Source organism: Leucoraja erinacea, chromosome 15 (assembly GCF_028641065.1).
Source record: "Leucoraja erinacea ecotype New England chromosome 15, Leri_hhj_1, whole genome shotgun sequence".
NCBI classification, from domain to species: Eukaryota; Metazoa; Chordata; class Chondrichthyes; order Rajiformes; family Rajidae; genus Leucoraja; species Leucoraja erinaceus.
The window spans coordinates 43,215,070-43,227,797 of NC_073391.1; the positions used below are offsets into that span (position 1 = coordinate 43,215,070).

A 12,728-nucleotide genomic window follows, 5' to 3' on the forward strand; every position below is an offset into this window, starting at 1 on the left:
TCAAACACAGACAACCACGTTCATCCTTTTGGGGCCCTATTTTTATTCGAGTTACTGTTCAAGATACCAGCATCTGCAGTCTCCTTGAAGTCCACAATTATAGGCATATTGACGGTTGAGATGTTAAAGGAATACTACTGATCTGGATTTACTGTGGAGAAGGTCTCGGACGCAAGGGATTTCGGAGAAGTGCCTAATGATGTCAAAGACATCTCCACTTTACAAAAGTGGAGATACTCACGGTTTTAAAGAACATAAAGGCGCATCGATTCTCGGTATCCGACTAAGTGTATCCAAGGACATTGTGGGAAGCTCAGGAAGCAATTGCTGGGGCCCCTGGCAGAGATATCAGTATCACTGCCAGCTGTTTGGGAGGTACCCGAAGATTGGAGGGCGGCTAATGTTGCGCCATTATTTAAGCCTTGGAGACTAACATCAGTGATAGAAAAGTTGGTAAGGTGATTCTGGCACACCGGAACGGCCTGCATTTGGAAAGGCAACGAATGATTAGGGATTGTCAACGTGGCTCTGTGCGTGGGAAATCTGATCTTGCCAATTTGAATTTAATCTTATGAACAGGTGACCAATAAGATTGACGAGAGCAGGGCAGTAGAGATTATCTATATGGAAGTAAGACAAAATGCTGGAGTAACTCAGCGGGTCAAGCAGCATCTCTGGAGAAAAGGAATAGGTGACGTTTCAGGTTGAAACCCTTTATCAGACACCTACGTGGACTTTAGCTCGGCCATTGACAAGGTTCTGGGTGGTAGGCTGGTGTAGAATGTTAGATCACGTGGGATTCAGGACGGGTTGTCAACTTGATGCAAAACTGGCTTTGTGGTTGGAGTCAGTGGATGGTAATGGAGAGTTATTTCCCACGTTGACCAGCACTGGGTCACAGGGGATCAGTGCTGGGTCCATTGTTGTTCGTCATCAATGAATGATGGGATGAGAATGTATTTCGGCACAATTATTAAGTCTGCAGATGATACCAAAAATTAGTGGAAAAGTGGAGAGTGAAGGTTGGCTATGATTATAACAGGACCCCGATCAACTGGGGAAATAGGGCAAAGCATGCAGAGACACAAATTGATGAAGTGACTCAGCAAGTCAGGCAGCATCTCTGGAGAACTTGAATAATTGCCTTTTTAGGTTGGGATCCTTCTTCAGACTAATTGTAGTAAAGGGGAAAAGGCCGGAAGAGAGGTAGGGGCAGGACAAAGCCAGAGAAGTGATAGGGGGGTGCAGCAAGTGGGGTGGGGTTGATTGTCAGATGACAGGGCGCGACTCTGGTCAGCAGCGGCCTCTGCAGCCTGTCCGCATTTTTATTATTTTTTGTCTATGTTTATATGTAGTTTTTGTTATTTTATGTTGGGGTGTGTGTGTGGGGGGGGGGGGTGGGGTGGGAGGGAGGGGGAAACTTTTAAATTTCTCCCTGCACTGGAGACCCGACCTTTTTTCGTCGGGTCTCAGTTGTCGTTGAGGCCGCAACGAGGAGCGGCCTCCAACAGAAGAAGCCGGGGACTCACCGACTCACCATCACCGTCGCGGGGCTGGCCAAGTCCGGAGCGGGTGGAGCGGTGGAGGAGCGCGCTGCTGCTGCTGCTGCTACCGGAGAGTCGGAGGCTCCAACGGCAGGTCTGTGGACGGCGGCACCGGGAGCCCGCGGCTCCCTGGAGGGAGACCGCTTTTCAGGGCTCCTGCAACGGCGACTTCTCCCGCCCGAGTTGCGGGGTCGAAGAGCTCCTGGAGCGGGGCCTAACATCACCGCCCCGCGCTGCTTGGAATGGCCGCGGGACTCTGCGAGCGCACACCGGGGACTCCAACACCAAGACCCGGTGTGTGACCTCGCACCACCCGGCGTGGCTTTAATGGCCGCGGGACAATTGCCATCGCCAGCTGGGGGGCGGTGACTGTGACCTCGCACCACCCGGCGTGGCTTTAATGGCCGGGGGAGAGTGCATCGCCAGCAGGGGGCTTTGACTTTGCCATGGAGGAGGGGGGGAGAGATAAGATTTTTTTTTGGCCTTCCATCACAGTTATGTGATGGATGTTTATGTAAAATGTAAATTGTGTTGTGTCTGGGGTCTATTTGTGTGTAATGTATGGCTGCAGAAACGGCATTTCATTTGGACCTCCAGGGGTCCAAATGACAATTAAATAGACGATTGACTATTGAAAAACCAGGAGGTGAAAAGACAAAAGGTGTGAGATAAAGAGAGAATAGGCGTGAGATGTGAAGCCAGAGGAAGTTGCATTTTGACAAGTTAAAACCAAAGCATGACTTGCACAGTAAATGACAGGCCCCTGGAGAACGTTGTAGAACAGAGACACCTCAGGGTTCAAGTATATTGATCCCTAAAGGTAGCATAGGCAGACAAGGTCTTGAAGACATTTAGCACGCTTGCCTTCATCAATCAACGCACTAAATACCAAAGTTGGAACACCATGTTACAACTGTACAAGACGTGGATTAGACTACAAACTAAAGGTGTAGCCATGTGCACTCATGTGGTCCCTGGCTACACCTATCTCTGCAGTGCAGTCATTGTTCTAAACCAATACTGGATAGACTCGGCTTGTACTCGCTAGAATTTAGAAGATTGGGGGGGGAATCTTATAGAAACTTACAAAATTCTTATGGGGTTGGACAGGCTAGATGCAGGAAGATTGTTCCCGATGTTGGGGAAGTCCAGAACAAGGGGGCACAGTTTAAGGATAAGGGGGAAATCTTTTAGGACAGAGATGAGGAAAACATTTTTCACACAGAGAGTGGTAAATCTCTGGAATTCTCTGCCACAGAAGGTAGTTGAGGCCAGTTCATTGGCTATATTTAAAAGGGAGTTAGATGTGGCCCTTGTGGCTAAAGGGATCAGGGGGTATGGAGAGAAGGCAGGTACAGGATACTGAGTTGGATGTTCAGCGATGATCATATTGAATGGTGGTGCAGGCACGAAGGGCCGAATGGCCTACTCCTGCACCTACTTTCTATGTTTCTATGTTTCTAACTCCGGCACCATTCCCAGAATTTTTATCCGCGATGTAAACAATTGTATTGGTGTTGACAATTTCACCCATCAATTTGACTGGCCACTTCCCTCCACAGATATTGCTTGGCCCACTGAATACTTTCAGTTAAGTCACCTCAGATTTATCAGGATTAAAAATACATCTGTCAATGCTCCACTAAACTTTTCACCTGATCTATATCCTATAGTAGCCTTAGATGACCTTGCATGCTATTCTCAGCACCACCAAAACCAGTGTTACCTTCAAACATCATCATACCTCTGACATACACGTACAAGTCATTCATATATACCACAAACAGTAAAGGTCCTAGCACTGATCCCTGCAGTGCACCACGTGTCAGACTTCCATTCAGATAAATACTCTTCCACTACTACCCTCTGCCTATCATCAAGCCAGTTTTGGTTCCTATTATAGAGACAAAGTGCTGGAGTAACTCAGCGGGTCAAGCAGCATCTCTGGAGAAAAAGGAGGGTGACGTTTCGAATCTGAAGAAGGGTCCTGGCCTGAAACGTCACATCATCCTTTTTCTCGAGGTGCTGCCTGACCCGTTGAGTTACTCCAGCACTTTGTCTCTATCTTCGGTATAAAGCATCGTCTACAGTTCCTTTCTGTACACTTTGGATCCTATTTGCCAGCTCACCTTGGATCCCATATTGCCACCAACGCAGATAAATGCAGCGGATGAATTAGGAGAAATATTTTGTAAGTCATGCAAAACCAACGGGTTTTATGTCTGCACTTTTACCACGAGTTTACTGATGTCAAGGCATCTCTATTTATCTTAAATTTAAGACCAATAAACTGACATGTCAGTGAAAAGAATTATTTGTGCATGTTAGGTGGTCTTCTTTGGTTGTCCCTCGGAAATGAGGATGGCTTGTTTCCACTCTGGTCCCGTAGGAACCACAGACTCTAACAGTCAGGGCAGAATTTGCAGGGATGCACTTCTTCCGCTTACACACAAACGGTGTTTGGAGCCAAGGCATGGACTTGAAGCTTGCAACACCGTCTCAAATGTTCCCACTCCATTTTGAACAGTCATGGTTAGAAATTTCCAGGAGTCAAGCAAGCATGTTGGATTGCCCTCGAAGGATACTTTGAACACATTTTTCCAAATACTGTCCATCTGCTCTCTCTTCAATGGCATTAATAAGTTCATATGTTCTAGGAGCAGAATTAGGCTAATCAGCCCATCAAGTCTACTCCACCGTTCAATAATAGCTGACCTATCTTTCCCTGTCAACCCCATTCTCTTGCCTTCCCTTTGAAAGTATATTCTAGAAAAACAGATATAAGCAAACGACCTGCTACAGGCCCACCGCCATTTTTCTAGCACCCTTGGTTCAGGAGCTTTTCTGGATTATCCGTTTTGCTGGATCAACAGAAGTCAGTCTCCAAAAAGTTGGGTGGGGGGGGGAAGAGAATTCCACAGATTCACAACTCTCCAGTCTCTGTCAGCAAGGGACCTACATTAATATTTTCCTCTTCACATATCTATGGAAGCTTTTAATCAGTTTTATATTCCCCGCAAGCTTTCTTTCATGCTCTATTTCCCCCCCCCCTCTTAATTAGAAACATAGAAACATAGAAATTAGGTGCAGGAGTAGGCCATTCGGCCCTTCGAGCCTGCACCGCCATTTAATATGATCATGGCTGATCATCCAACTTAGTATCCCGTACCTGCCTTCTCTCCATACCCTCTGATCCCCTTGGCCAAAAGGGCCACATCTAACTCCCTCTTAAATATAGCCAATGAACTGGCCTCAACTACCCTCTGTGGCAGAGAGTTCCAGAGATTCACCACTCTCTGTGTGAAAAAAGTTCTCCTCATCTCGGTTTTAAAGGATTTCCCCCTTATCCTTAAGCTGTGACCCCTTGTCCTGGACTTCCCCAACATCGGGAACAATCTTCCTGCATCTAGCCTGTCCAACCCCTTAAGAATTTTGTAAGTTTCTATAAGATCCCCTCTCAATCTCCTAAATTCTAGAGAGTATAAACCAAGTCTATCCAGTCTTTTATCATAAGACAGTCCTGACATCCCAGGAATCAGTCTGGTGAACCTTCTCTGCACTCCCTCTATGGCAATAATGTCCTTCCTCAGATTTGGAGACCAAAACTGCACGCAATACTCCAGGTGTGGTCTCACCAAGACCCTATACAACTGCAGTAGAACCTCCCTGCTCCTATACTCAAATCCTCTTGCTATGAAAGCCAACATGCCATTCGCTTTCTTTACTGCCTGCTGCACCTGCATGCCTACCTTCAATGACTGGTGTACCATGACACCCAGGTCTCGCTGCATCTCCCCCTTTCCCAATCGGCCACCGTTTAGATAATAATCTGCTTTCCCGTTTTTGCCACCAAAATGGATAACCTCACATTTATCCACATTAAACTGCATCTGCCAAACATTTGCCCACTCACCCAGCCTATCCAAGTCACCTTGCAGTCTCCTAGCATCCTCCTCACACCTAACACTGCCCCCCAGCTTAGTGTCATCCGCAAACTTGGAGATATTGCCTTCAATTCCCTCATCCAGATCATTAATATATATTGTAAATAGCTGGGGTCCAGTACTGAGCCTTGCGGTACCCCACTAGTCACTGCCTGCCATTGTGAAAAGGACCCGTTTACTCCTACTCTTTGCTTCCTGTTTGCCAGCCAGTTCTCTATCCACATCAATACTGAACCCCCAATGCCATGTGCTTTAAGTTTGTATACTAATCTCTTATGTGGGACCTTGTCGAAAGCCTTCTGGAAGTCCAGATACACCACATCCACTGGTTCTCCCCTATCCACGCTACTAGTTACATCCTCGAAAAATTCTATAAGATTCGTCAGACATGATTTACCTTTCGTAAATCCATGCTGACTTTGTCCAATGATTTCACCACTTTCCAAATGTGCTGCTATCCCATCTTTAATAACCGACTCTAGCAGTTTCCCCACTACCGATGTTAGGCTAACTGGTCTGTAATTCCCCGTTTTCTCTCTCCCTCCCTTCTTAAAAAGTGGGGTTACGTTTGCTACCCGCCAATCCTCTGGAACTGCTCCAGAATCTAAAGAGTTTTGAAAGATTATTACTAATGCATCCACTATTTCTGGAGCTACTTCCTTAAGTACTCTGGGATGCAGCCTATCTGGCCCTGGGGATTTATCGGCCTTTAATCCATTCAATTTACCCAACACCACTTCCCGACTAACCTGGATTTCCCTCAATTCCTCCACCTCCTTTGACCCGCGGGCCCCTGCTATTTCCGGCAGATCATTTATGTCTTCCTTAGTGAAGACGGAACCAAAGTAGTTATTCAATTGGTCCGCCATATCCTGGTTACCCATGATCAACTCACCTGTTTCTGACTGCAAGGGACCTACATTTGTTTTAACTAATCTCTTTCTTTTCACATATCTATAAAAACTTTTGCGGTCAGTTTTTATGTTCACTGCCAGTTTTCTTTCATAATCCATTTTTCCTTTTCTAATTAAGCCCTTCGTCCTCCTCTGCTGGTCTCTGAATTTCTCCCAGTCCTCCGGTATGCTGCTTTTTCTGGCTAGTTTGTACGCATCATCCTTTGCTTTGATACTATCCCTGATTTCCCTTGTTATCCATGGATGCACTACCTTCCCTGATTTATTCTTTTGCCAAACTGGGATGAACAATTTTTGTAGTTCATCCATGCAGTCTTTAAATGCCTTCCATTGCATATCCACCGTCAACCCTTTTAGAATTAATTGCCAGTCAATTTTGGCCAATTCACGTCTCATACCCTCAAAGTTACCTTTCTTTAAGTTCAAAACCATTGTTTCTGAATTAACAATGTCACTCTCCATCCTAATGAAATTAATCCCTTTGTTCTCATCTGTTAAATTCTAAATTTCTCCCAGTCCTCTGGTTTGCTGCTTTCTCTGGCCAAATTATATGCCTCTTCCTTGGATTTAACACTATCCTTAATTTCCCTCCTTAGCCATGGTTGAGCTGCCTTCCGTTTTATTTTTATGCCAGACAGGGATGGGCATTTGTTGTAATTCATCCATGCAATCTTTAAATCTATGCCATTACTTATCCACCGTCAACTCTTTAAGTATTATTTGCCCGTCTATCCTAGCCAATTCCCGTCTCATACCGTCAGTTACATTTCTTTAAGTTCAGGACGCTTGTCTCCAAATTAACCGTGTCACTCTCCATGTTAGTGCAGAATGCTGCTATATTACGATCACTATTGCCCAAGGGGTTTTGCACAACATGTTGGATTGTACAATACCCAGTCTAGGACGGCCTGCCCTCTTTTTGGTTCCTCTACATATTGGCTTAGAAAACCATCCGTATACATCCTGGGAGAGTCCAGAACCAAAGGTCACAGCCTCAGTATTAAAGGATATTCCTTTAGGAGGAAGATGAGGAGAAACTTCTTTAATCAAAGGGTGGTGAATCTGTTGAATTATTTTTCCCAGAAGGCTCTGGAGGCCGTCAATGGATATTATAAAGGCAGAGATAGATTCTTGATTAGTACGGGTGTCAAAGGTTATGGGGAGAAGGCAGGAGAATGGGGTTAGGAGGGAGGGATAGATCAGCCATGGTGAATGGCAGAGTAGACTAGACGGGCCGAATGGCACAACTTTGCTCCTATCACTTATGATTTGGAGAGGATCAGTAATATCATTTTATTCTCCCCACATTCCTCTAGGGAACATTTCTCCCCATTATCATCCAAGGGAAACAATTTACACCGGTTAAGCAACCAGCCAACCTGTAATAAAAAGGTACACAAAAAAGCTGGAGAAACACAGCGGTGCAGCAGCATCTATGGAGCGAAAGAAATAGGCAACGTTTCCGGCCGAAACCCTTCTTCAGACTGTAATAAAAAGGAACTGCTGGTGCTGGTTTATACTAAATATACACAAAATGCTGGAGTAACTCAGCGGGTCAGGCAGTATCTGTGCTCTGTAACACCTGATTCTACATAGAAAGATCCTCATTGAGTTCAATGTCATTGATTAACAGCCGCATCGTTATATTTGTTCAAGAAAGAACTGCAGATGCTGGAAAATCGAAGGTAGACAAAAATGCTGGAGAAACTCAGCGGGTGCGGCACCATCTATGGAGCGAAGGAAATAGGCAACGTTTTGGGCCGAAACCCTTCCCATCGTTATATTTTTCAGGTCGGGAACCTTCTGGTGTCGGAAGGAGGTTCCCTACGATTCATCGCCTATCTGTTTTCTTCAGTGATGGTGCCTGACCCACTGAGTTACGCCAGCATTTTGCGTCTATCAAACCACCAACCTGAGATGGAGCCAAATTACTGGAGTAACTCAGCGGGTCGGGCAGCATCGCTGGAGATAGAGAATAGATGATATTTCGGGTTAGGACTGTTCTTCGAAGAGGGATCCAGACCTGAAATGTCTCCTATCCAAATTCTCCAGATATGCAGTCTGACCCGCTGAGTGACAAGTGGTGCACTTACTTCATTCATTCAAAACACAGTAAATTAAACATTGTCACTAATACCAGCCTGTTGTAGAGTAATAAGTCTTTAACAGCTAATCTCGGAGCTGCCTGCGAAAACTTACCAGGAAAAAGTGCTCCGACCGCGGGACATAGGTGTTCGCGGTAAAGTGAAGCCGCGGTCTCAATTCATAAGCGGCCTATAAATAGCGATCGATATCCCTCCGTTTTTTTCCCCGTTGTCGGGGGTCTGATAACGGCCGCTATAGACGGCACTATGTACAGTCTCCCCCCCCCTGCCCGCCCGCGGAGATGATCAGCGGCTCCGCGTTCGCGAATCGGCCGCTTATTAATTGAGACCGTGGCTTCACTTTACCGCGAGTACCTATGTCCCGCGATCGGAGCACTTTTTCCCGGTAAGTTTTCGCAGGCAGCTCCGAGATTAGCTGTTAAAGACTTATTACTCTACAACAGACTGGCATTAGTGACAATGGTTAATTTACTGTGTTTTGAATGAATGAAGTGAATGAAAGAATGAATTTATTCACATTATAAAAGGGATTAATTAAACTCCATACAGATAGATTTTCATAAATTCAGACTTTAGATCTTACCTTTTAGTTAGAGTCTTCTTCATATCGAGTTTCAGGGGTGATTTATATAATTTTTTTTACACAATATGTGAAAATTTCAGATAGTTTGGGTCACGAATCTGCAGAATAAAGCTCCTCGGCCCACTGTTGAGCCGCCTTACGTTTTATTTTTATGCCAGACGTTGCAATTTATCCATGCAATCTTTAAATCTATCCCCTGTGCTTATCCACCGTCAATTGCAGCTGTAATGTGTAGGAAGGAACTGCAGATGCTGGTTTAAACCAAAAATAGACACAGAAAGCTGGAGTAACTCAGCAGGACAGGCAGCATCTCTAGTGAGATTTCAGATCACGACCCTTCTTCAGATAGGGTCTGAAGTTCTTCTGCATGTCTTTGTTTCTGCAACCTACCGACCAAATCTTTGCTACCAACCTGCACGTGTTTGGGATGTGGGAGGAAACTGGGAGGATCCAGAAGAAACTATACCAAGTTTACACAAAAAAAACTGGAGAAACTCAGCGGGTGCAGCAGCATCTATGGAGCGAAGGAAATAGGCAACGTTTCGGGCCGAAACCCTTCTTCAGACTGATCGGGGGCGGGGGTGGGTGGGGGCAAGAAAGGGAAAAGGAGGAGTAGCCCGAAGGCTGGGGGATGGGAGGAGACAGCAGGGGGGCTGAGGAAGGGGAGGAGACAGCAAGGACTAACAAAATCAAAGATCTTAGAGCGAAGCGCTCCGCTATAAGATCTTTGAACAAAATTGGGAGAATTCGATGTTCATGCCCCCGGGGTGCAGACTCCCCAAACGGAATACGAGGTGCTGTTCCGCCGAACACCTCCGCTCGGTCCGCAATAACCAAGCTGACCTCCCGGTGGCTCAGCACTTCAACTCCCCCTCCGCCTCCGACCTCTCTGTCCTGGGTCTCCTCCATGGCCACAGCGAGCAGCACCGGAAATTGGAGGAACAGCACCTCATATTCCGTTTGGGGAGTCTGCACCCTGGGGGCATGAACATCGACTTCTCCCAATTCTGTTAGTCCTTGCTGTCTCATCCCCTTCCTCAGCTCCCCTGCTGTCTCCTCCCACCCTCCAGCCTTCCGGCTACTCCTCCTTTTCCCTTTCTTGTCCCCCCCCCACCCCCACCCCTGATCAGTCTGAAGAAGGGTTTCGGCCCGAAACGTTGCCTATTTCCTTCGCTCCATAGATGCTGCTGCACCCGCTGAGTTTCTCCAGCTTTTCTGTGTAATCTCCAAACTATAAGATCTTTGCTCCAAACTGCGCCACTGGACGCCCCATGGTGGCGCCACCAGACAGGAACTCACTCGCATTTGTTTGTGTCCCACAGTAATACCTGAATCACACTGCTAATCTGCGCCAATGTACACAAGTGGAAATAAATAATTGGAAGGATTTTGCACTGAGGTTTACAAATATAACGATGCGGCTGTTAATCAATGACATTGGACTCAATGAGGATCTTTCCATTTAGAATCAGAGGTTACAGAGCACAGATGGTAGCAATGCCAAAAATCTAATCTCACTCAGTCAACAATTATGGGCTCCACCTTTCCTTGGTCATCTATTGCCGGCCCCGATTTATTCTGGACTTCTCCTACCTCCAGGTAGAAAGCAGGGGGAGGGAGGGGGGAAGGAGTGGATGGGGGGTGGAGGAGTGGAAGGTGGGGGAGAGAGCAGGGTGGAGAAAAGGCGGGGGGGAGGAGAGGAGCAAAGCGGGTGGCGCAAGTCGGGAGGAGGGGTGGAAGGCAGGGGATAGGGGGACTAAGGGTGGAAGAAGACAGGGAGAAGGGTGAAAGAAGACGGAGGGATATGGGTGGAAGAAGTGAGGGAGGCGATAGGTGTGGAAGGCGACTGGGAGTGGATAGAGGGGATATGGATGGAAGGAGACGGAGAGTAAATGGAGGGGTTTTGGTGGAAGAGGTGGGGGTGGAGAGAGAGCGGACGCCGGGGAGGAGAGTGAAGGCATGGTGGTGGTTGGGGACAAGGGTAGGATTGGGAAGGTGGTGAAATAAAGGGAGAGGAGCGCACGTTGGAGGAGAAAGGGGGCGGTGACTGGGGATACACGTGCGAGGGGCGACAAACCACTCACTCCATCTTGCTTCACCTCCTTCACCTTCACCCACACATGATCCTTCTCCCTCGGGATCAACCCCTCGTCCAGCAGCTCCCTCCCTCTCTCTCTCCCTCTCTCTCCCCCTCTCCAGCGTGCAGCCCACTGACCTTATCTCGGCTTCTCTCGCCTCAGCCGCCGGTTAATAGACCGATAGACAGAGCGAGTGACTGACCTTTGGCCGCCGCCCCCCGCGGCCTCGTCCGTTAACAAACAGCCCGACGACGGCCACTGCATCCGGGCCTCCGCGCGCAGCCCGCCTCTCTCGATCACCGGAGCAAATGACCGCGCGGCTGCAACCTGCAGCACGGTTTGCATTGGTTGGTGCACACAGCCTGAATCAAATGCATGCATCTAAAACTGCACACGGGTGAAGTGTGTGTGTATATGTTGTCATATGATACACTACTTGCAGCAACACCACAACGCGTAATGTAAACATTAGTAGGCATCTGGCCAAGAGAGCAGGCCAACCAGCGCCCCTCTTTTCTCAGAAGGTATGTCATGTCGTAATTGAGGAATTAGGCCATTCGGCTTTCAAGTCATCATGGCTGATCTATCTATCTTTTCCACTCAACCCCCATTCATTCTCTTGCCTTCTCCCCATATCCCCTTACACCCAAACTAATCAAGAATCTGTCGATCTCTGCCTTACAGGTATCCTTCTGTGGCAATGAATTCCACAGACTCGCCACCTGACTAAAGACAATCTCCCTCATCTCCTACCTAAAGGTGCGTCCACTAGTGGAAACATCCTCTCCACATCCACTTCGCCCAGGCCTCATATGTCCCCAACAATACTCACTGACTTCTGCAGATGGGGATCACAGGTTGGTGCAGACTTGGTGGGCCGAAGGGCCTGTTTCAGCACTGTCTCTCTAAATTAAAGTAAATTGCAGCATGATTTGGCAACAGCTCCATCCAAGACCACAAGAAATTGCAGAGAGTCGTGGACATAGCCCAGACCATCACGTAAACTAACCTCCCTTCCATGGATTCCATCTATACTCACGTTGCCTCGGCAGGGCCATCAGTGTAATCCAAGACCGGTCTCACCCTGGTACTTCCCTCTTCTCCCCTCTCACATCAGGTAAAAGGTACAGACGTTTGAAAACAATACATCCAGATTCAGGGACAGTGGTTCCTCCTTCACAGTTGAGATGAATCAAATGGTTACTTTTGTGGAAGTCTAGGACTAGAAGATACTCAGAATAAAAGGATGTTCCTTTCGGAAGATAATGAGGAATTTATTTAGTCAAGAGAGTGGTGAATCTGTGGAATTCTCTGCCACAGAAGGTAGTTGAGGCCAGTTTATTGGCTATATTTAAGAGGGAGTTAGATGTGGCCCTTGTGGCTAAAGGGATCAAGGGGTATGGAGAGAAGGCATGGATGGGATACTGAGTTGGATGATCAGGCATGATCATATCGAATGGCGGTGCAGGCTCGAAGGGCCGAATGGCCTACTCCTGCACCTATTTTCTATGTTTCTATGAACCTGTGGAATTCTTTGCCACAGAAGGCTGCAAGTAAAAA

General features: G+C 47.2%; 1 protein-coding gene across 4 annotated transcripts in view; it reads right to left on the reverse strand.

Annotated features, from left to right (window-relative positions):
* The window catches only part of slc25a16 (solute carrier family 25 member 16), a 40,706-nt gene extending 29,143 nt beyond the window's left edge, over window positions 1-11,563 (reverse strand). Inside the window, exon 1 of one of the 4 annotated variants that reach the window (XM_055647284.1) lies at window positions 11,371-11,556. The gene's annotated coding sequence lies outside the window, so the exon portion shown is untranslated. Of the gene's footprint in view, window positions 1-9,090; window positions 9,459-11,305 lie in introns of those variants that run through there. The other 3 variants (XM_055647283.1, XM_055647285.1, XM_055647287.1) reach the window with 3 other exon arrangements.
* Between the last annotated feature and the right edge of the window lie 1,165 nt (window positions 11,564-12,728).